Source organism: Theropithecus gelada, chromosome 13 (assembly GCF_003255815.1).
Source record: "Theropithecus gelada isolate Dixy chromosome 13, Tgel_1.0, whole genome shotgun sequence".
NCBI classification, from domain to species: Eukaryota; Metazoa; Chordata; class Mammalia; order Primates; family Cercopithecidae; genus Theropithecus; species Theropithecus gelada.
Genome location: NC_037681.1, coordinates 14,113,746 through 14,137,995, shown reverse-complemented (window position 1 = coordinate 14,137,995; position 24,250 = coordinate 14,113,746). Strand labels below are relative to the sequence as shown.

At 39.6% G+C, this 24,250-nt stretch overlaps 1 protein-coding gene across 5 annotated transcripts in view; it reads left to right on the top strand.

Annotated features, from left to right (window-relative positions):
* TMEM182 (transmembrane protein 182) overlaps positions 1-24,250 on the top strand; it is an 83,314-nt gene that overhangs the window by 38,171 nt on the left and 20,893 nt on the right. The window lies entirely within an intron of this gene.

The following is a 24,250-nucleotide window of genomic DNA, read 5'->3' as shown; positions in this document are numbered from 1 at the left end:
CTCGTGCTGTTCCTGTACTGAAAACCCAGCCCTCCATTTCTCTCCGTCTCTCCTTTCCCTTCCCTTCCCTTCCCTTCCCTTCCCTTCCCTTCCCTTCGACAGAGTCTCGCTCTGTAGCCCAGGCTGGAGTGCAATGGCGCTATCTTGGCTCACTGCACCTCCGCCTCCCGGGTTCAAGCAATTCTCCTGCTTCAGCCTCCCAAGTAGCTGGGATTACAGGTGCATGCCACCATGACGGCTGGCTAATTTTTGTTGTTGTTGTTTTGTTTGTATTTTCAGTAGAGATGGGATTTTGCCATGTTCAACAGCCTGGTCTCAAACTCCTGACCTCAGGTGATCCACCTGCTTCGGCCTTCTAAAGTGCTGGGATTGCAGGCATGTGCCACTGTGCCCGGCCATTTTGAAATAATACACATTTACGGGTAGTTGCAAAAATAGTACAGAGGACCTCGTGCCCCACTCTCCTGGTTTCCTTCATCGGTTACATCGCTGTAATGCAATATCCACACCAGGAAACTGACATGGGTACCATGCGTGTGTGTAGTTCTGTGTCATTTATCTCATGTGTACATTCATGTGAGATCGCTACCCCTAAAATGATGCAGAACTATTTCATCCACACAAAGATCTCCCTCATGTTACCTCTCATAGTCACTTCCCCGGCCATTTCTCACCTTCTGCAACCACTAATCTGTTATCCATGTCTATCATTTTGTCATTTGAGAATGTTATAGAAATGAAATCCTACAGTGTGTGACCTTTTGAGACTGGCTTTTTCCTATACTTATACCCTTGAGATCCATCCAAGTTGTGGCATGCATCAATAGTCATTTCTATTTATTGCTAAGTAGTTTGTTGAACCATTCACCTGTTGTAGGGCATTTTGGTTATTTCCAGTTGGGACTATTGCAAAGATTGTGTACGGCTTTTGTATGGACATAATTTTACATTTACCCAGGATGAATGCCCAGAAGAACAATTGCTGAGTCATACAGTAAGTAAATGTATAGGTTTTTTAAAAACTGCCAAACTATTTTCCAGAGTAGCTGTACCACTTTACATCCCCACTGACAATATATGAGAGATTTAGGTTCTCTGTATCCTCACCAGGTTTTCCAATTGACGCTAGTTTTTCACTTTATTTTTTTAAATTAAAATTTTTATTTATTTGTCCCAAGGTTTTTTACTTTAGCCATTCTTATAGCTAGGTAGTGATATCTCATTTGGTTTTAACTTACATTTCCTTAATGTCTAGTGATGTGAAACATCTTTTTGTGTTCTTAGCTGCCATCTGTATATCCTCATCAGTGAAATTTCATATCTTTTACTCATTTTCTCATTGGATTAGTTTACTTTTACATAGAGTTTTGAGAGTGCTTTATATATTCTAGATATGAATTCTTTTCAGTTATGTGGTTTGCAGTTTTCTCTCGTTATATCATTACATAGCATGGCTTTTCATCACCTTAACAGGAACTTTTGCAGAATAAAAGTGGTGAATGTTGGTAAAATTCAGTTTAATGATTTTTTAAAATAGTGCTTGCTTTCAGTGTCACATTTAAGGGCTGTTTACCATTTCTTGGGTCTTCTGCTTCTCTTTTCTTTTTTTTTTTTTTTTTTTTGAGATGAAGTCTCACTCTGTCGCGCAGGCTGGAGTGCAGTGGCGCAATCTCAGCTCACTGCAAGCTCTGCCTCCCAGGTTCATGCCATTCTCCAGCCTCAGCCTCCCGAGTAGCTGGAACTACAGGTGCCTGCCACCACACCTGGCTAATTTTTTTTTTTTTTTTTTTTTGTATTTTTAGTAGAGACAAGGTTTCACTGTGTGTTAGCCAGGATGGTCTCGATCTCCTGAGCTCGTGATCGGCCTGCCTCGGCCTCCCAAAGTGCTGGAATTACAGCCGTTCCTTAGGTCTTAAATATTTTTCTCGCACATTTCCTTCTAAAAGTTTTATGAATTACACTTGAATTTCTGATACATTTTGAGCTAATTTTTGTATAAGATGTGAGTCTCACTCTTTTTTGAAGTTGTATGTCCAGTTGTTCCACCACCCTTTGTTAAAAAGACTGTCCTTCCTGCATTGAGTTGCTTTTGCATTTTTGTCAAAAAATAGTTGATCCTACTTGTATGGGACTAATTTTTAGATTCTAGATTCTGTTTAATTGATCTGTGTCTTTATACCTCTGCTAGCACCACAGCAATTTAATTATTTATCTGTCTAGTAAATGTTGAAATTAGATAGTGATTCCTCTTATTTTCTTCTTTTTTCAAAAAAATTGTTTTATCTAGTCTAGATTGTTTTATTTAGTCTAGATTATTTGGCTTTCTGCATAAATTTGAGAATAATCTTGTCTACATATCTACAGAAAATCTTGCTGACACTTTGGCATGAGTCATATTAAACCCACTCGGGGAGAGTTGGTATTTTCATTACGTTCAATCTTCTTATCCATGGACATGGTTTATCCCTCTGTTGATTTAGGTCTTCCTTGATTTCTTTCATCAGTGTTTTGCAGGTTTTAGCACACAAATACTATATGTTTTGTTACATTTCCATCCAATGAATCCATTCCTGGAGCAATTGTAAATAATATTGTATTTTACATTTCATTCTCCATGTGTTTATTGCTAGTATATAGAAATGAAATTCAGTTTATTTCAAAAAAAGAATAAGACTTTTAACAGCAGTTTTATATTTACAGAAAAATTGAGTAGAAAGTACAGAGGGTTCCCATCCCACCACCTACACAGTTTCTCCTATTATTAACATCTTGCTTTATCTTGGTACATTTGTTACAATTGGTGAGCCAACATTGATCCATTATTATTGACTAAAGTCAGTAGTTAACATGAGGATTCACTCCTTGTGTCAGGCATTGAATGCGTTTTGACAAGTGTATAATGCCATGTATCCACCATAGTATCATGCAGATTAGTTTCATTACCCTAAAAATCCTCAGCGTACTGTTTATTTATCCCTTTCTGCCCCCAAACCATGGCAACCACTGATCTTTTTGCTCCATAGTTTTACCTTTTTCAGAATGTCATATAGTTAAAGTCACACCATATGTAGGCTTTTCAGATAGGCTCCTTTCACTTAGGAATATGCATTTAAGGTTCCTCCATGTCTTTCCATGGCATGATAGCTCATTTCTTTATTGTGATAAATAATTTCTCATCAGTGAGTATATCATTATTTATGCATTCATCTACTGAAGCACGTCTTGGTTGCCTGTAAACTTTGGCAATTATTATTAAATCCGCTACAAACATTTGTGTGCAGGTTTTTGTGTGGACATAAATTTTCACCTCTAGGGTAAATACCAATGAGTGCAATTTCTGGATCATATGGTAAGAGCATGCTTAAAGAAGCTGCTAAATGGTCTTCCAAAGAGACCATACCATTTTGCATTCCCAGCAGTAATGAATGAGAGTTACTGTTGTTCTATATCCTTGTCAGCATTTGGTGTTATCAGTGCTTTTGGACTTAGGCATTCAAATAGGTATATAGTAGCATCTCATTGTTTTAATCTGCAGTTCTCTAATGACATATGATGTTGAACATCTTTTCTCATGCTTATTTACTGTCTGTATTTCTTCTTTTGTGAGGCTTCTGTTCAAATTCTCCCAGTTTCAAATTGGATTATTTGGTTTTTTATTCTTGAATTTTAAGATTTCTTCGCATATTTTCAGTACCAGTCCTTTATTGGATACATGTTTTACAAAAAAAAAAAAATTCTCCCAGTTTGTGGCTTTTCTTTTCATTTTCTTAACAGTGTCTTTCACAGAGCAGAAATTTTAAATTTTGATAAAGTTCAATTTGTCTTCTTTTTTTTTTTTCTTGGGTGATGCTTTTCGTATTGCATCTAAAAAAATCATTACCCAACCAAGAGTCTTTAAAGTTTCCCTTATTTTCAAGGAGTTTTATGATTTAGCATTTTACATTTAGATCTATGACTTATTTTGAGTCAAATTTTGTGAAAGGTGTGAGAGCTGTGTCTAGGTTCATTATTTTGCATATAAATTTTCAATTGTTTCAGCACCATTTATGGAAAAAACTACTTTCTCCATTGAATTCCCTTTGCCTCTTTGTCAGATTAGTTGATTATATTTGTGTAGGTCTCTTTCTGGGCTCTCTTTTCTGTTCCATTGATCTATTTATTGTTTTACCAATACTACAATTCCTTTGTTATTCTAGCTTGATAGTAAGTATTGAAGTTGGATTGTGTCAGCCTTCTGTCTTTGTTTTTCTACTATGATAGATTTTTAAATGTTTAGCTTGCTTTCCTGCAAATATGCTGAATTTACTTATTAGTTCTAGGAAATTTCTGGAGATTTTTGGATATTTCCTACGTAGATAATCATGTCATTTGCAAATAGGGACAATTTTATTTATTTCTTATTTAAATGTCTTTTATTTCCTTTTTTTTTTTTTTTGCCTTATTGCACAGACCATGACTTCCAGTACCATGTTTCTGTCATTGATTTCTAGTTCATTCAATTGTGGGCAAAGAACACAATCCATGTAATTTCAATTCTTTTAAAATGGTTGAGATTTGTTTTACAGCTTGGGATGCGATCAGTATTGGTATATGTTCCTTGGTACTTGAAAAGAATGCATATTCTGTAGTTTTATTGTGTTCTATAAATGTTCATTAGTTAGATCCTGTTGGTTGATGTTGTCTAGTTTTTCTATATATTTTCTAATTTTCTGTGTAGTTGTTCCATCAACTAATAAGAGAGAGGTGTCAAGGTCTCCAACTAAAATTGTGGATTTGTCTATTTCCCTTTTCAGTTCCATCAGTTTTTGCTTCACATATTTTATAGCTTTTCTTTTTTATACATACATACTTAGGATTGCTATGTCTTCTATGTCCTATAAGTAGATTGAGCTTTTTATCAGTATGTGATGTTTTTAGTCGTTTTCTTTGTGGTGAAGTCTACTTGATCTTGTATTAATATAGTGACTCTTACATTATTTTAATTAATATATGAATGATATAAGACTTTTTCATTCTTTACCTTCAACTTACCTATATCACCAAATTTGAAGTGAGTGTCTTATAGACAATGTATAGTTGGGTGATTTTTTTATAAAAATCTGGTCTGGGAAGCTGTGCCTTTAGTTGATGTATTTAGACCATTTATATTTAACATTATTATTGATATGTTATGACTTAATTCTATCATATTGATTTTTGTCTTCTGTATTTCTCTGCCTTCTTTTCCTGTCTTCCTAGGGGTTACTTGAAATATTTTTAGAATTCTATTTTGTTTTATCTATAGTGGTCTTGAGTGTATCTTCTTGTATAACTTCTATAATCATCGGTTCAGCTATTACATCATAAATATATGTTATTATGGTCTTTCGATGTTGACATTTACCAATGCAAGTAAAGTGCAAAACTTTACCTTCTTTATGTTCCTTTACCTTCTAGCAATTATAATTCTCACATATTTCTTCCACATATGTTGAGAACTGCATACAACATCTTACTCTTTTTGCTTCAATCATCAAACATCCTTTAGAAAACTTAAGAGGAGGAGGAATATACATTATATTTACCCATATTTTTACTCTTTCCATTGTTTTTGCCTCCTTTCTGGTGTTCTTCTATTATTTAGCTTTTGTTCAGAAAACTCCTTTTATCTTCTTAGTAATTCTGTTGGTGACAAATCTTAGTTTTCATTCATCTAAGGATGTCTTGATTTCCCTTTCATTCCTGAATTATATTTTTTGCTAAGTCTGAAGTTTGAGGTTAGCAATTTTTTTTTTTTCTTTTAGTGCTTGAAAAATGTTATGCCACTTTTTCCTGACCTTCCTGGTTTCTGATAAAATAGCCACTGTCGTTCAAGTGGTTTTCCCTTCTATATAAGATGTTTCTCCATCCCTGCTTTCAGGAGTTTTCTTTGCCTTTAGTTTTGAGAAGTTTAATTACCACATATTTTGGTGTGTATTTATTTGGGCTTATCCTGTTTGGACTTTGCTTAGCTCCTCAAAACTTTAGATTTATGTCTTTTGATGACTTTGGAAATTTTCAGTAATTATTTCCTTGAATACTTTTTCAGCCCTGTCCTATTTCTTCTGCTCTTCTGAGAATTAGGAGAAATGAATGCTAGATCTTTTGTTATAATTCTAGACATCTGTCAGTTCTTGTTCATTTCTTAAGTCTATTTTCTGTTTGCTTTTTAGATTGGGTAATTCTCATTACTCAATCTTGAAGTTAACTTACTGTTTTCTCTGTCCTCTTCATTCTGTTATGAAACATGTATGTTAAGTTTTTCATTTTAGTAATTATATCTTGCAATTCTAAAATGTCCCTTTGGTTCTTCATACTTTCTATTTTTTTAATGTGGTTCAAGGCCAGGTGTGGTGACTTATGCCTGTACTCCCAGCACTTTGGGAGGCCGAGGCGGATTTGAGACCAGCCTGGCCAACATGATGAAACCCTGTCTCTACTAAAAATACAAAAAAATTAGCTGGGTGTGGTGGGGGCGGGGTGCCTGTAATCCCAGCTACTCGGGAGGCTGAGGCAGGAGAATCACCTGAACCCAGGAGTCAGAGGCTGCGGTGAGCTGAGATCGTGCCATCGCACTCCAGCCTGGGCAATAAGAGTGAAACTCTGTCTTGGGGGGAGAAAATTGGTTCAAGCATTTTCACATTTGCCATTGAAGCCATTTCTTTCTTTATTTCTCTCTCTCTCTCTCTCTTTCTTTCTTTCTTTCTTTTTTTTTTTTTGTATCATAGCTGGTTTAAAATCTTCATCAGATAATTTCATCATCTCTGACATCTCAGCATTAGCATCTAATGATTATTCTTTTTCACTGAAGTGCTGAGTTTCCTGGTTCTTGGTATTACTAACGATTTTTTATTGAAGCCTGAACTTTCTGAATATTATATTATAAGACTATGGATCTTCTTTAAATCTTTTGTTTTAGTTGGCTTCCTTTGATACCATTCCAGTGAAGGAGGAGTAGGCATTGCCTCATTAATTCCAGGCAGCCCCTAAGCCTCTGAGGCTCCCTGTTGCTGCTGAATGCTAGTGAGGGTTCTGGCCTCCCATGATGCTTCCTCTGATACCACACTAGATGGGCAAGACATCATTACAGCTCTAACCATAGCTTCCACTGACAAAGGTGGTGGAGGGCATTATGCAGTGAGGGTGGTGAGGGTTGTGACCCTCCACTAGGCCTCCTGTGATACCACTGTGGTTAGGAGGGGCTACCTCCTTTCTACCTCTTAGGAGTAGAAGTCTTAGCACCCTATATGGTCTCTACTATCACTGTGGAGGGTGGCCTCATTGCCATCCTGCAGGGATGAAAGTCCAGGCTCCTTATTCAGCTTTCTCTGATATTACCTGGACTTGTGGGGTTGAAGGGGATGCGGTTGAGACACCTTGTTGCAAACTGTGGAGGAGAGAGTGTACACTCTCAGTTTTTGCTTGTGGCGGTAGGACTGCAGTATTTTGTAGTGTGTGCGCAAAGTAGAGGGGTTATTTTCTAAAAGTTTTTTTTGCCTTGGCATGCTATCCTTTACCTGGTCCTTTGGAAGGGCATTTTGTTTGGTTTTTAATCTGTGTCCATTGTTGATTCTGGCTTGCTGGCTTTTCCATCACTAAGTCTAGAATACATGCGCAGTAAGAAAACCCAGGAAATTCACCAGGCACGGTGCTATTCCTAGGGTCCCAAAGTCCCTTGCTGGCCTGTCTTCTGCTGTCTTCCTTCTAGAGACTTCTTATGCTTGTTTTATAGACAATGTCCAGAGTTATTAGTTGTACTTACCAGAAGGAATAGGGACAAGTGTGTCTACTTCATCTTTCTGGAAGCAGAAGTTAACTTTATCTGGTTGTTTTCTGAAGGAACAGCTGACTGGATTAACTGATAAGGCTGGGTATGGGGTGTAGGGAAAGAGCAGTCATTAATGACTCTTTTTTGTCCTTAGCAGCTGGAGGAATGGAGTTGCTATTAGTAGAAATGGGGAAGGAAGACTGGGGTTGAGCTGATTTTTAAGAGGATGATTTGCAGTTTTTGAACATGTTACATGTAAGATATGTAGTGGAGTTTTGTGGGCTTTCGTTTTGCAGAGTCTGGAGTTAAAGCTGGAGATCTGGGCAGGAACTATGCATTTAAGGGTCATGGCATGGAGGTTTTAAAGCTGTGGGATAAGACTAAACCACCTGAGAGTGAGTGCGGAGAGAAGGGGGATCAGTCTAAGGGCTGAGCCCTAGGATGCTCCATTGTTACGAGGTCAGGAATAAGAGTCAGGACCAGCAAAGGAGACTAAGGATGGGCAGCTTGGGAGGCAGGAATCATGATGAATGTGTTCTCAGGACAGGGAATGATGAGATGGACCCAATACTGCTGAGAAGTAGAGGAACGTGCAACTGAAATCTGATCCTTGGATTTAGTAGGTTGTCCAGAGCAATGTAGAAAAACGTTTGACCTAAAGTTTTGCCTCATAGGATTTTTACTTATCAAGCTCACCATCACATTTTATATCATTCATAAAAAGTAAACGTTAGTACTGCTTGAACTCCAGTGCTGGGATGAGGAATTTGACCCAGTGAAATTATCAACAATTACAGCCATAAACTGCTCAAAGGCACCATAGTAATTTCATCAAAGCTATTTATTTATTTCTCGCTTCTTCTGTCTAGTTATTGAAACCTACTAACATATTGGCCGGGCGTGGTGGCTCACACCTGTAATCCCAACACTTTGGGAGGCCAAGGCAGGTGGATCACCTGATGTTGGGAGTTTGAGACCAGCATGGCCAACGTGGTGAAACCCCATCTCTACTAACAACACAAAAATTAGGCAGGCATAGTGGCCGGTGCATATAATCTGAGCCACAGGATAGGCTGAGACAGGAGAATCACCTGAGAGGCAGGAGAATCGCTTGAACCTGGGAGGCAGAGGGTACAGTGAGCTGAGATAGCGCCATTGCACTCCAGCCTGGGCGACAAGAGTAAAACTCCATCGAACAAAAAGATAATAATAATAAAAATAAAACTACTAACATATTGATCATGTATAAAATAGAAAAGTAATTTTTATTGGCTATTTTATAAAAAGTATTAATATCACAATAAATTACTATTTCGTTTTTGTTTCAAATTAAATGGAATGATGGAAACATATGTGGGGCTCATATTATATGCAATCATACTTTACTTTTGATATATTGCCCCCTTGGATCTTAATACATGACCTCATAGTACACCAAGACTCGCTTGAAAGCCAAGGATTTCATCTGAAGCCAAGGAAACAAAGAAGTTAGGTCTCTCTCCCCCAAAGATTGGCGAGCTACCTCCATTTCCATAACTTTCTTTATAATCAACTCTAGTAACATTTAAAAAATATTTATGTTTTGTGTTCCTCATGAGCAATAGTCACTTTAAAACAAGATCGATTTGTTAATCAGGGAAGATTTGGTAAGTTGTATTATTTTACTTTTTAGCTTCAGTATAGCACGTCAATATAATCTTTTATTTTCTATTGAGAAACACGTTTGGGGACGTGGAGATAAAATTACAGCGACCTTTAAACGTAAATATTTTTAAATATAACTGATTTTTATCAGGTGCTTTTCCTACTACCCAAATTCGTGGCGTCAAGTCTGTACATAGCCAAGGCCAAGGCTGTTATTTATGCCAATAAATGATAGATTTAATATTGTTAAGGAAAGTGAAATGTCTTATGGAAAGCAAAGTGTTAACTTGTTTCCAGAGCAACAGCTGTTGTTGTGCACTATGGAGGGTATTTGCTGTAACAGCTTGCTATGTTGAGTAGCTAGAGAGGAAGTCTTCCAAAGATATATCCTATCACTGCAAATAAATAAGGAAAATGTAACCCCCTCCTAAACCGTGTACAGAGTAGCTATGGGAACACTATGTTTGATTTTTGCAATGATTTCCTGCGTAAAATGGGCCATTTTAGATGGCTGGTTTTTTCAAATAGAAACTTGAAAGTTCAATGTATGCAGTTCATTATCAAAAGAAATATTGACAATCTACATGCTGGGACTCTAAGCAGAAGAATCAGAAGTGACTTCTGATGCTGTTGATTCTCTTTTTCATGGACAGAAAACTAAGCAAACAGAAAACTAAAAGGGCTAGTTAAGTGACTTGCTTCTAAAGAAGACACACCAAATAGTTGTCAGGTCAGTGAGGACAACTCAAAACTACCAGCAGACATTTCCACAACATTCCTTTAGCTCCATCCCTAGAAGAGCCAAGTCCGTAAAAGATGCCCAGGGAGGTACTGCCCTCAGTGAATGCTGACATTAAACACCAACGATCTGTTGGGTGCAGTGGTGTACTCTTTTAGTTCCAGCAACTCAGGAGGCTGAAGTGGGAGGATCTCTTGAGCATAGGAGTTGAGGCTATAGTGAGCTATGATCATGCCTGTGTCCAGCCCTGCACTCTAACCTAAGCAACATAGTGAGAAGCTGTCTCTAAAAAAACAAACCAAAAAATACCAGTGATCATGTTTCTTGATAAGTAAAGAAAATGCGACTCTCAGCCTGTGAGTAAATAAACTGCACACATTTGTTCCAGGATAAGGAGGTATGCCTGCCCTGCCAGAGATGTTAGCTATGTCTCAGCTATCTTGTCTGTTCCAATGAGACACTGATCTTACCCTGGCTGTGCGTATGTGGTTCACATCCCAAACTACGCAGGACCTGATTCTAAACTGGCCAAGTATTTTTCCAAGGCATCTGCTGGCAGGCACAGGGCACTACTTGTGGCACAACCCTCTCAACCCATCAGCTGATAGCTACTCTCTGTATCTTTGTTTTCTTCTTAGAAACTTTTTGTACCTCTTTTTTTTTTATTATACTTTAAGTTCTAGGGTACATGTGCACAACATGCATGTTTGTTACATATGTATAAATGTGCCATGTTGGTGTGCTGCACCCATTAACTTGTCATTTACATTAGGTATATCTCCTAATGCTATCCCTCCCCCCTCTCCCCACCCCACAACAGGTCCCGGTGTGTGATATTCCCCTTCCTGTGTCCAAGTGTTCTCACTGTTCAGTTCCCACCTGTGAGTGAGAAAATGCAGTGTTTGGTTTTCTGTCCTTGCGATAGTTTGCCGAGAATGATGGTTTCCAGCTTCATCCATGTCCCTGTAAAGGACATGAACTCACCCTTTTTTATGGCTGCATAGTAGTCCATGGTGTATATGTGCCACATTTTCTTAATCCAGTCTATCATTGATGGACATTTGGATTGGTTCCAAGTCTTTGCTATTGTGAATAGTGCTGCAATAAACATACGTGTGCATGTGTCTTTATAGCAGCATGATTTATAATCCTTTGGGTATATACCCAGTAATGGGATGGCTGGGTCAAATGGTATTTCTAGTTCAAGATCCTTGAAGAATCACCACACTGTCTTCCACAATGGTTGAACTAGTTTACAGTTCCACCAACAGTGTAGAAGTGTTCCTATTTCTCCATATCCTCTCCAGCACCTGTTGTTTCCTGACTTTTTAATGATCGCCATTCTAACTGGTGTGAGATGGTATCTCATTGTGGTTTTGATTTGCATTTCTCTGATGGCCAGTGATGATGAGCATTTTTTCATGTGTCTGTTGTCTGCATAAATGTCTTCTTTTGAGAAGTGTCTGTTCATATCCTTTGCCCACTTTTTGATGGGGTTGTTTTTTTCTTGTGAATTTGTTTGAGTTCTTTGTAGACTCTGGATATTAGTCGTACCTCTTCCTTTTTATTCAAATTTCTCTATAAGGTCCCTTGATCATGTCAATTTCCCCACTGGGTAGACTAGTTTATAGAACGTATTGTCAGAGTTTTCCATGCCTTTGTTTCACAGTATTTTACCACTTAAGAAAAAAGCATCAGGAAAATATAAGGCTTTATAAGAAAGAAATGAAAGTATGTGCTTTTCTACCTGTCTGTGGTCTAGTTTTCTTACTGAAAACACTCCCATGCAAAACCAGACTGCAAGTATTTTATTATTGGTTTTGATATTGATGGATGGAAGCTCCATATGGACAAACAGCCAATGTTAAGTTAATCAGTGATTTTTTAAAAATATTGTTATAGGAAAGGCATCCAGATCCAGACCCTAAGAGAGGGTACTTGGATCTTGTGCAAGAAAGTCCATAGAGCAAAGTGAAAGCAAGTTTATTAGGAAAGTTGAGGAATAAAAGAATGGCTACTCCATAGACAGAGCAGCCCCTAGGGCTGCTGGTTGTCCATTTTTGTGGTTATTTCTTGTTTATATGCTAAACAAAGGATGGATTATTCATGCCTCCCCTTTTTAGACCAGTAACTTCCTGACGTTGCCATGGCATTTGTAAACCGTCATGGCGCTGGTGGGAGTGTAGCAGTGAGGACAACCAGAAGTTACTGTCATTGCCAACTTGGTTTTGGTGGGTTTTAGCCAGCTTCTTTACTGCAACCTGTTTTACCAGCAAGGTCTTTATGGCTTGTATTTTGTGCTGACCTTCTATCTCATCCTGTGACTTAGAATGCCTTAATCATCTAGGAATGCAGCCCAGTAGGTTTCAGCCTCATCTCACCCAACTCAAGATGGAGTTGGTCTGGTTCCAACACCTCTGACAGTATCATTTGTATGAAAAGTTCATGCAACTTGGGCCAAAATGTTCCACTGAAAAATGAGCACATCATGAAAGGACCATTATGATGTGTTCCTTACTTTCTCCCTCCAGCTACTTCCCTGAAGCCAAAGCTTTTCACTGTTCTGCACCTGCAAGCTGAGCTCCTCCAAGCACCACTCCCCACTCCCCCTCAGTCCCCTTTCTTCTTGCTGCCTGCTCTGCTGCTTCTATTTTCAGGCCATTCCCATTCTCCCCTTTAAGAATCACCTCCCCCAAAGAGCCTTTATGCAATATACTAAGATTGCAACAAGCACCCTTTCTCTATTCTTGTGCATAATAAACCATCCATACTCTTTCCTTGCACTTGGCATAGCCAATAGCCATCTAATTGTATATTCCTTTCCTCTTAGACTGCTTGGTGGTACATATTGTACTTTTTCATAGTGTATCACCAATAAATGCTCACCTAGCCTAGCACAGTAGCTGATACAAGGTAGATTTTCAATCAGTGCTCAAGCATATACATGAGAGTGTGGAACTCAATTCAGTTGTTAAGCACTCCTTTTGCTGGGTGTTTTATAATACAAATAGAGGGGAAATATCAAATCATTTTAGTACTAGGAAATTTCTGAACTAACTTTTCTGATACAGAAATCGTAGAAACTGCTTTTAATTCATATACCTAAGAGAAAGATTCCAAGATGTATAATAACAATATAATAAAAGACTGTAAGTTTTCCTAGGGAAATGCGATTTCTTGGATGTTAGATGTTTATGAGGCAAATCATCTAAAAATTATGAAAATGAAGACTTGGGGGTCCTAGAATACTTACAGCTAAGTAAATAAGCCTTTGCTATAATTATTTTCTACTGTCTGTACAAAAGCCAAAGCCAGCAGATTCCAATTCAGTGTTTAAAAAAGTAGAAGAATAAAGTGGTCTTAAAATGTTCCTATCATGGCTTAGTGTAAAAGAACACAGGTCTTTTCAGGTATAGATCAAAACCATTTTTTTTTTTAAGGAAATCAGTGACTGAGGAAATTTGTCTTTTCTGGCAGTTTTAGAATTGGGCAGGAGCATTTACAGAGGTCCCTGATGTTCTTGATTCATTTGAAGCACTAGAATTCAGGCACGTGGAAAGGAAGATTACATAGCACTCAGCTCTCTGTTCTCTCTGTTTTGTTTGTGTGTGTGTGTGTGTTTTGAGACAGAGTTTTACTCTGTCACCCAGGCTGGAGTGCAGTGGTGGGATCTCGGCTCACAGTAACCTCTGCCACCCAGGTTCAAGCGATTCTCCTGCCTCAGCCTCCTGAGTACCTGGGATTACAGGCGCCTGCCACTGCGCCTGGCTAAGTTTTGTGTTTTTTAGTAGAGACGAGGTTTCACCATCTTGGTCAGGCTGGTCTTGAACTCCTGACCTCGTGATCCACTCACCTTGGCCTCCCACAGCGTTGGCATTACAGGCGTGAGCCACCGCGCCCGCCCAGCCTCAGCTCTCATACTTAGTACTCAGGTGTTAATATTGGATCCCATGATGCCTCAGCTCTTCTTTTTCCAAGGCCTGCTTCTCTCTCATAGGGATTTACATGATAAAGACTCCCCAGTCATTGTGACAATGAGGTCAGGATCCTGAATTCATTTCCATTTTGAATGAGTTTGCTTCACTCTGTTCCATGGCCATTGAATATCTCATTAACCTTGGGATTACAGGGGGTATTGAGTGGTAAATTATTGATTCTCTACTTACTGATATTTTATTGAGCACCTATTACATGCAAACCATAAAGCTTCCACCGGGTTTAGAGAGATGAGCAAGACTGAGTCCCGGGCACTCACAATCAGGAAGGGGAAGGGGATTGTACAGGGAATGGCAGTCAGTGCTCAGTCCAGTGACCGGCATTTGGTTACCGCGGACCTTCATCCCAATCATCCTCGTTGTAAAATAGGTATTATCATCACACTTTAGGGAAGGAAACTGAGGCATGGAGAAGCCAAGTAATTTGGCCAAGGTTGCACACTTGGTAAAGGGTATTCCAAATCTTGAATGTACCTCTATTCTGACTGATTCTTTAGTGGAGGTAAGGAAGTAACTCTCTCTGTGATGTCCCTTTAAGGAGGGGAGAATGCTTTCTCAGATGAAGGGGAAGAAGTGTTTTCATCAACTTGGACTGCTGTAACAAAATACCACAGTCTGGTGGCTTAAACAAGACATTTGTTTCTCATCACTCTGAAAGCGTGAAGTCCAAGGTCAGGGTGCCAGCGTGGCTGGGTTTGAAGAGGGCTCTCTTCAGGGTTGCAGATAGCTTTGTATTTTGTACTCTTGCTGGCAGAAAGACAATGAACTCTCTCCTCCTCTTCTCATAAAGTCACTAATCCCACCATGGGGACCCTACTGTCATGACCTCATCTAAATTTATGTACTTCCTCAAGTCTCCATCTTCAAATTCTCTCACACTTTGGGGGTTAGGCGTTCAACATATGAATTTGAGTGAGTGAGCACATTCAGTTCATGGTAAGTAGGAAGGCTATTTATTCTAGTTAGAGGAAACGGGATTGCAAAGAAGAGCCTTGAGGGATGGTAATGCTTTAGAGGACTTCAGCATTTTTTCAAAATTTCTGGCACATATAGTAAGAGAAGCCAGAATGGGAAGATTTGAACCTAGAAGGTACAGAGGGATCAGTGCCAACTGACTTTGAAAAACACAGCAAACCTAAGACTAGTGATAATGGACTCTCCAGACAGCTGTGAATTAAAATCTTGACCCTACCCTTTACTGGCTGTTTAATTTCTGGAATGTGCCTTGACCTCTCTGAGCCTCATCTGTGAAATACAACATAGAGACTGCTGGGAAGACAGAGAAAGAACACGTATGAGGGCTAAGCCATTGCCTGACTTGTAGAACCTGCTCGTTAAAAGTAGCCACTCAGCGGGACCAGGAGTCTTACCTTTCGTAATCTGGCTGCGAATCACAGTGTCCCAGTGGGCTTTATTTTTTAAAATTTATTATTAAAAACATTTGTTTATTTTTGAGAGACAAGGGTGGCGGTGGAGGATGTCTCCTTATGTTGCCCAGTCTGGATTTGAACTCCTGGGCTCAAGTGATCCTCCTGTGTAACGGAGATTACACAGTGTGCCACGGCACCCAGCTTTATTCGGCTTTTGAAAAGACTGATGCCTGTGCCTACCCTTAGGGATCCCCATTCAGCTGGTCTGGTTTGGAATCTTAGCATGGGTGTTATGTTTTGGTTCTCCAAGTGGTTCTGATATGTGGCAGCGATGGGGGCCACTGACCTGCCTCCCTTCCCTACTGAGGGAGACGTGGGCAGGCGAGGACCTTGGAGCTGGAGATTAGGCCTTGTGTGCTCACCTGGTCCCCTGGGGTGGGCACTGAGTGGCTTTGTACGCAGGACCTCAGTCCCCTCAGCTCTGTGACTTTGAGGATGCTGGTGGCGGCTGTTTCCAAGTTGCATTGGACTATTACTCCTGTTACTGCAGCCATCACCCATAGGACCACTAATACTGCAAAACCACCCTTCCCAGCACCCAGGAAGCCTCCCTCCTAACCCCCAGGCTCCTTAGAAGGAGCAAGTGAGATAATGAACATGGACGTGCTCTCAACCCTGTGTGAAGAAACCCAAGCTTCTCCTGCTTCAAGGACTTTCCCAAGGTCACTGCCGGAGTGGAAGGTGGAATCCCTCCCGCTTGTGCCCAGTGTGCTTCCTCCCTGAAGCATCTCCTGAATCGGGCAATGTTTAAGGGTGGGAGGTTAATAAACTCCGTCTGATCTCAGAGTTCTTAGCGTCCAGAAAACAAATCAATGGGCCATGCTGAGCACTGGACTTTGCTTGGCATGTTCACGATTGTGGGGTTCAGATGCAGAGATACTGTACAGCCTGTCCTTCTGCTTTGGTGCAGGCACTACTGTATTTTTAGACCTGCCCGACACTGCCAAGACAAGCAGTGTATGGAGATGAAGGCCAGGCTTGCTGGCCTGCACAACAGAAGCACATTGCCTAAAGCGAGGCGACATATGCTGGCGGCCCTCATTTGCTGCGAGGGAGGTGGGGGGTAGTGGCGTGTTTTGTTTTGGCTTCATTTGGAACATTTTATAGCACTTCACACTGCGTGTGCTTGAGGATGTGTCGAAACACAGGATTAGCTTTATGAACTAGCTTTGTGGGTGTCTGAGGCAATATAGCAAGTTTTGAAAAATGAATAACACTTAAGTTTATCTTTAAGCTGCAAATAAAATATTTACAGTTTTGTATGTACAACAAAATCACTTATCAAAACACTACAAATTTGGAATTGTGATCATTTGGGTTGACTTTTCTCTCTATACCCTCTATGAAAGAAGGTTTGTTCTGCAAATTATATTATGCAAAATCGAGAGGAAATGTTTAAATATCTTAACAGAACAAACTGGTTTTGCTTGCAAATGAAAACCCGTAGAGACACTCTTGATTCTTCCTGGTTTCTCACCACCTGTAACAACAGTAACAGCAAAGCTGACGTCATCTCCATCCCAGCTGCTCAGCTCTGGGTGAGTCTTTTATGAGCTCCCACTTGGGTTTGCTACAATAGCTACCTTAATTAGGAATTACCTTTTCCTTGTTCTATTCTTCTTCCTGGCAGTTCATTCTCTGTATACTTGCAACAGGGATACTCTGATACCAATTGGATTGGTATCTCTGATTAATGGTCTTGAGCACCCCCTGACACCCATGTGCTAGGGCACCAGCTCCTTGAAAGGGAAAACAAAGCCTCAACCACTTTTCCAGGTTCCCCATTTTCTCTTCCCCTCATCCACCTGGTGGCAGCCGCAGGGAGCAGCTTCCTACCCCACGTTCCATGGAACTCTTTCCCTCTCTGATTGGCATGGCCTGGCTCCTGCCTTCTGCCCCATGAATTGTAGGCAAACGCTGAGACCCAGCACCATATGCCCTTTCTCACTGCTACTCAGCCCTGAAATCATGGCCTTTCCATGCCATTCAACACCGTCATATTCAAGCATACCTCTACTAGGTACGTTTAGTACCCAGCGTTAAGAAAAGCAAATATGCTTTTCCTTCTGGGGAAGAGAACTTGCGAGGGCAAGGATTATGTCTGACTCTGGCAGTTTTTGGTGCCTTGCACGTAGAAAGCCCTCAGCATATGTTTGCTAAATAAAGTGGCTTCTGGTTGCCAGCACTGTGCCCATTTGCTAAGCAAGCCTGGCAAGGCCCCTCTTAGAGGCCCCTGATGAGACACCAGTTTGAGTTGTTGGATGGATGTGGATGGCTTGGAATGGAACTTATTCTAAAATCAGTCACAGTTAAAACGTCAGGCTGCTTTTGCCTGTCATCTAAATTAATGAGGTTTTAGTGCATATTTTACTCTTTTTCTCTGGAAAAAGAAATACTATGGGGCTTTACTTTCCTAACGTTTTCCATTGAATTCAGAACAGATTCCCATTCTGCCACTAGCTTCTTGCCTGTGGTAATCTTCACACATGCACAAAAAGGCACGTAGATACCGCGTAAGCACACTCATACAGACACACACACGTTAGTGTGCATCATTAATAGTCAACTTGACTTCATAGCCTTCATGGTCCTGTAGTTTTTGGTTATTTTTAAATTTCCTTCCTGAAGGATTTTTAACAGACGTTTCCCTATACTGCCTACTCACATCACTTTGAATTTGACCTTTCAGGTATACGCAAAACATGAGTTCCTTTGACCTATGCTTGAATCTGAAATTTGAATTTGTATGCAGTTAATACTCTTTCTATTATATATTTTTATGGATAAAATTGAGACATCAGGAACATAGATTTGCATTCCCTATATGCTCTGTTTAACAAACTAGACAATCTCTAATGATTCAATGACTGTTTTATTTTATTAATTTATTTATTGAATTTTTTTTTTTTTTTGAGATGAAATCTTGCTCTGTTGCCTAGGCTGGAGTGCAGTAGCACCATCTTGGCTCACTGCAAACTCCATCTCCTGGGTTCAAGCTATTCTTCTGCCTCAGCCTCCCGAGTAGCTGGGATTACAGGCATATGCCACCATGCCTGGCTAATTTTTGTGTTTTTTGTAGAGATGGGGTTTCATCATGTGTTGAACTCCTGACCTCAAATGATCCACGCACCTCGGCCTCCCGAAGTGCTGGGATTACAGGCGTGAGCCACCGTGCCCAGCCTGTTTTATTTATAAATAAACAACAGAATACTTCTCGAATAATTACTAGAAAATACTATGTATAAAGGGAAATGTTAGAAAAATATGAAATGATATAGTTACACAGAATATGTTGATATCATATTTCAGTACACTTTTGGCCGATGATTTTCAGTCTAGATCTACTAGAATAAGGTTATGAAGTAAGTTGCTAGAAAATGTAATTCCGTAAAAGTTTAATCTGTTTGGGAAAATAAACTGAATTCCCCAGAACTATTTATACAACATCTGTTGTTGGACTGATTGGCCGCCATCCTCAGTTCAGCACCTGCCCAAGGAGCTCTTCATAGGCCAGTTGACCAATTGATTGAAAAATCAACAGAACTTACTCTCTTTAAAACCAGTCTTTAATTCTTTAATCCTTTCACAGATTCACACATGCTTTCCTTTAATTATCCACATTGTGATTGTATAGATTACATGTAAATGCATTTCCATTGTAAATCTTGCTTCGTGTTCTAATAGGCACTAATAGAAGTTCAATATTATGTAAGTTAAGCATTGAACTGTATTTAATGAGACAAATGGACTTTTAGAGATGCTTCTACTAGGCACAGTCCTAAACCTTGAAAGACGAGGCTGTGTAGTTTTACAAGCTCAAATAAACAACAAGAAAACCAACTCAGTTTTCTCTGAGATACAGTCAAGATCTAAGAGATTGAAATGATATAAATCACTAACCAAACAAAAATATCCTCCAAAAATTGTATAGGTATATAAAATTTTATATATATATCTAAAATATATATCATTATATATGTGTGTATACACACACACACATACACACCACATTTATAGCCTCTAAGGACAGTCTTTCAGTTTTCAGTGTTAATATGTGTGTGTGTGTGTGCATATGTGTATGTTCTTATATATATATAGATAACTTAAAGCCTATCTCCACCCTGGATCCATGAGATTAGAAGATATTTGTTAGTATCAGCCACATTGTTGACAAGACCATTTTATTACAAGGTGTCATAATTAATAATAATCATAGCAAATATACTTGAGTGCTTACTGCATACAGCCACTTTTCATATATTATATCAATGAATCCTCACTATAAGCCTACGAAAAGAATACTGCTTTCTGTATTAGAAAACTAAAGTCTATCATTGTCACACAACTAATAAGCAGACGAGCTCCCATATCATGTTTCAATTCCCAAATGCATGCACTTAATTCACTCTGTGTTGAAGATTCTCTGATTGGCTCAGTTTTGCTTCAGAGAGTGCATGAACTCTACACAATTCTACACAATTCTTTATTATGACTGAGGATTTTAATTCTGCAATCGAAGTGTGGTACCTATGAAGACTATGGAATATAATTAGCTAGAAGATAGGAAATTCCAACAAATTTTGTAATATGCTTGATGTTATGCACTTTTGAGTGTTACAGGCATAGGCAGGAAACAAAGCACATGGTGACGGCACTCAGGCATCTGACTTGGAGGCTATTTCTATGTGATCAAAGCTCTCCAGGCAGCCAAGGCCCTCCCTTCCTTTAAATGCCAATCTATGGTTCCTGCCTTGTGCGGGGGATTCAGAATCAAAAGCTGGGCTCCTTTGCTAGAGCAATTGAAAGGGCAGGGATTCGCTGTGGTCAGGAATGACAGCAGCTCTGGGGTACATTGTTCCCCACTTCTGTCTTACTCTCTGTTTCTTCCTCTCCCTCATCGTGAGTCTCCTCCTTTTCTTACATCCCCTCTGCTGCCCGCTGCCTTGAGGCTCCTGCTGCTTCCTCTGCCCTCTGTGCGACCTGGTTCAGGATCGCTGAGCCCTTGGCTTCCCTGGCTCATCTGGACCTGGACCGGGCTATCAGTGCCTCCCCTGAGCTTCTGCTCTGCTGCTCATCACCTTGGTTTCTCAGTGTTCTGGTTCCTAGGGGATCACAGGGATGATTCCAACTCATCTTTTCAAACTGTTCTTCAGAAGGCATGGGTCAGAGGTCATCTGGCTTTGTGTCAGGTATCTGCTCCCATTTACTGATGTTTTAGGTTTGTAGGAGTAGAGTCATGTGATATGGAACGTGACTACTGCCTTTTTAGGAGGTAAATGGACAGAAACCGTTCCCATGGGAGATGGTATGAGAACTTTGTAGAACTTTCTGTATCAGTAGTTTACTTTGCCTGAACATGACTACTACACTCTAAGCTATCATTTAAAGAGATGTTCCATCCTCAGTGGCACATCAGAAACAGTGTACAGCCATCCAGCTGTCCCACAACATCCATGGATAATTGTTTCCCGGACCCATCCCCCTGAGGATATTAGAATCTGTGAACACTCAAGTCCCTGATATAAAATGGCATAGTATTTGCATATAACCTATGCACATCCTCCTGTATACTTTAAATCATCTCTAAATTGCTTCTAATATCTACTACAATGTATGTACTAAGTAAATTGTTGTTATATTGTACTGTTTTAACATTTGTATGATTTTTATTGTTGTGTTGACATTTTTTGTGGTGTTTTTCCTAAATATTTTTGATCGATGGTTGGTTGAATCCACAGATGCAAAACCCAGATACAGAGGGCTAACCATACAAGCTAAGGGAAAGAATGCATTTTCCTATTGCTGAACACAAGACCCCCTGCTGTGCAGTGATAATGCAATCATGATAATAATAGCAGTAAAAGCCACCACACGTGGTGGCTCATGACTGTAATCCCTGCACTTTGGGTGGAGGAAGCAGAAGGATGCTTTGAACCCAGAAGCTTGAAGCTGCAATGAGCTATGATTGCACAACTACATTCGAGCCTGTATGACAAAGCAAGACTCTGTCTCAAAAAGAAAAAAAAAAAAAAGAAACGCCTTTTACTGGTTTCTTATTATATGCCACAGACTTCACATACTTTGTAAGTCATTCTTCTAATAGTTCTAAAGGATAGATGCAAACATCCCTATTTTACAGGAAAAGAGACTTCTAGGAGCTTCAGTAACTGGTCGAGAGTTACCTTGAAGGAAAGTGGTAAATACTCAGGTCCCTCTGATTCCAACACCTATGTTTTTCTACTGTATTAATCTGATTTTTAAAATTCTAACCAATATCTTTTAAAGGAACTAAGACAAGAAATAGAGTCTACTTTATTTACACGGATATTAACCAGTTCTGCTGCTCTTCCTCCATTTCTAAAGTTTCACGTGCGCTCTGGTGTCATTTCTCTTCAGCCCGAAGAACTTCCTTTAGCATTTCCTGTAGAACAGGTCTGCTGGTAACACATTCTGCGCTTTCCTTCTTCACAAATGGCTTTATTTTACCCTTATTTCTAGAAGATATTTTCACCACGTGCAGAATTTTAGTTGAAGGTCTTTTCTTTCAGCACCTTAAAAATATTTTCCCGCTGTCTTTTGGCCTCCATCATTCTTGACGAGAAAGTTAGAGTCTTGGGATTGTTTCGGCATATGTTTTATGTCATGATTTTTTCCACTGGCTGCTTTCAAGACTGTTTCTTTGTTACGGGCTTTTGGTAATTTTTTTATTTTGTGTCTTGACTAATTTATTGGGTGAATTTATTATCTTTTGGAGTTTGCTGAGTGTCTTGTATCTGTAAATTTTGTGTTTCATCACATTTGGGAAGTATATCTAAATCATCTTTGGGTTGGCTGTCTCTTTGATAATTGATCAGATTTTCATTATTGTTGGTATGTCAAGTAATTTCAGGTTGTATCCTGGACACCTTCAATTTTATGTTGTCAAAATTCAACGTGTTAAATTCACTGGAGAATTCACTGTTAAAATTCTCTGGATAATGTTGATTTTTTAAAATTTTATTTTATTTTTTCAGCAGGCAATCAACCAACCCAATCTGTCCCTTTCTTCTGTGGTCGCAGTTTCAATGTCAATTCAGTTTTCAAAGTCTGTGTGATGCTCTTTGTGCCCTGCACCTGGGGCGCACACCACTCAGGGCTTGCTCTGGAACCTGGATGGTCTTCAAACTGTAATTTGGTTCTCAAAGACTTTGCTATGCTTCTTGGTCTATTTCCTGTGCATGTGCAACTTGGGGGTATGCTTGGTCCTTGTGTAGGTTCAAACATAGAATTTTAGAGTCTTTTCTTTAGCTCTTTTCTCTGTGAGATTTTGTTTACACCCTCTGGGTCCTCGGACTGCTTCCCAGTTTCTCTGGCCAGAAAGGTTGAATTCTGAGTTCTGGCCTCCTGTGCTGTGGCACATTTCCATGCAGCCGTGACACACAGCAAGCAGCAAGAGAAAAGGGAAAAAGCATGACCATGATTCCTCCCTCCTCTTTGCACAATGAGGGTTCCTTTTTGTGGTTCCTCTATCTAGAGAGTTGGGTCATCATTTGGGATCTTAAGTGCCCACGCCTCCACTGGGGCAGCAGTGCAGACCTGTATTTAAAGCTGATCTGGAGGCAGGACTAAGGGAATAAAAAGAGGAAAAAATAAACGTGGAGATTTACTCTGGCTTTCAGGGGCCTATTTTCCTAGATTTCTAGGAAATGAATTCAACTAAAGATGTTTGTTATTCACACCTTTTACACAGTTCCCAGTTGGCTTACCTTCAGGCCAAATCCATGAGGAAAAAAAAGAAGAAAATCAGATAACTCTTTGCAACTTCATCTTTTGTTAAGACTTGACTTTCCTTCTCACCCCACTTGCTATTATTTACTTTCACTCCTTATATGGTTGCTTGTCATACTTACCTAGTTTTAGTTGTGATCAGTGCAGCCGTGGAATGAATTTCTTATTCTCTGAGCTGCTTCTTGTTAGTAGTGATTATACCCCTAGCACTTGGCATAGAAGCTGTCCTGTGAAAGATAACCTCAACCTATGTCTAAATGAAGTAAATGAAAATGTAAAATGTGAGACTCACCAATTGCCTAATAAACTGTGGAAGGACAAGGACAGCAAATATTTGGCCCACACTCTGCAACTCTTGATTTCCATACTCAAAGTTGACATTAGTATCTCTTCACTGCCCTGTTCCCTGCTGCATCTGAATACAACTGCAGAATGTTGTCTGACACAGCAGCCCTGGAAACCATGCCAAGTGGCCAGCATTGGTATGGGAAGTGAAAACCTATCAGGTATTCCTGTCTTCAGGACTTGGTTATTCATATAAAAATCTGAGCCTTCCTTTTCCATTTAACCGAGGTGACTCCTCTTCTCAAATTTCCATCGTCCCATCCTCTTTCCTCTAAGACCCCAGTTGGTTGATAGATTTCTTCTTTGCCAGGAAGGTGTTGCCTTCTTATCAAGTTTTATATTTTCTTAAAATATAACTTGACTAATACGTTTCACTAAGCATTCCCCCATCTATACCATCAAGAATTTATTTTAGCATGTTAGCCTTTTGGAAACGATGAATTTGGTTAAGGTTGGTAATTATCCAACTCAAAAATGATTGTGGAATTCCTTTTTGTTTGATTACCATATGTCACCAAACCTGCTATCTATTTTTCACCAGCTG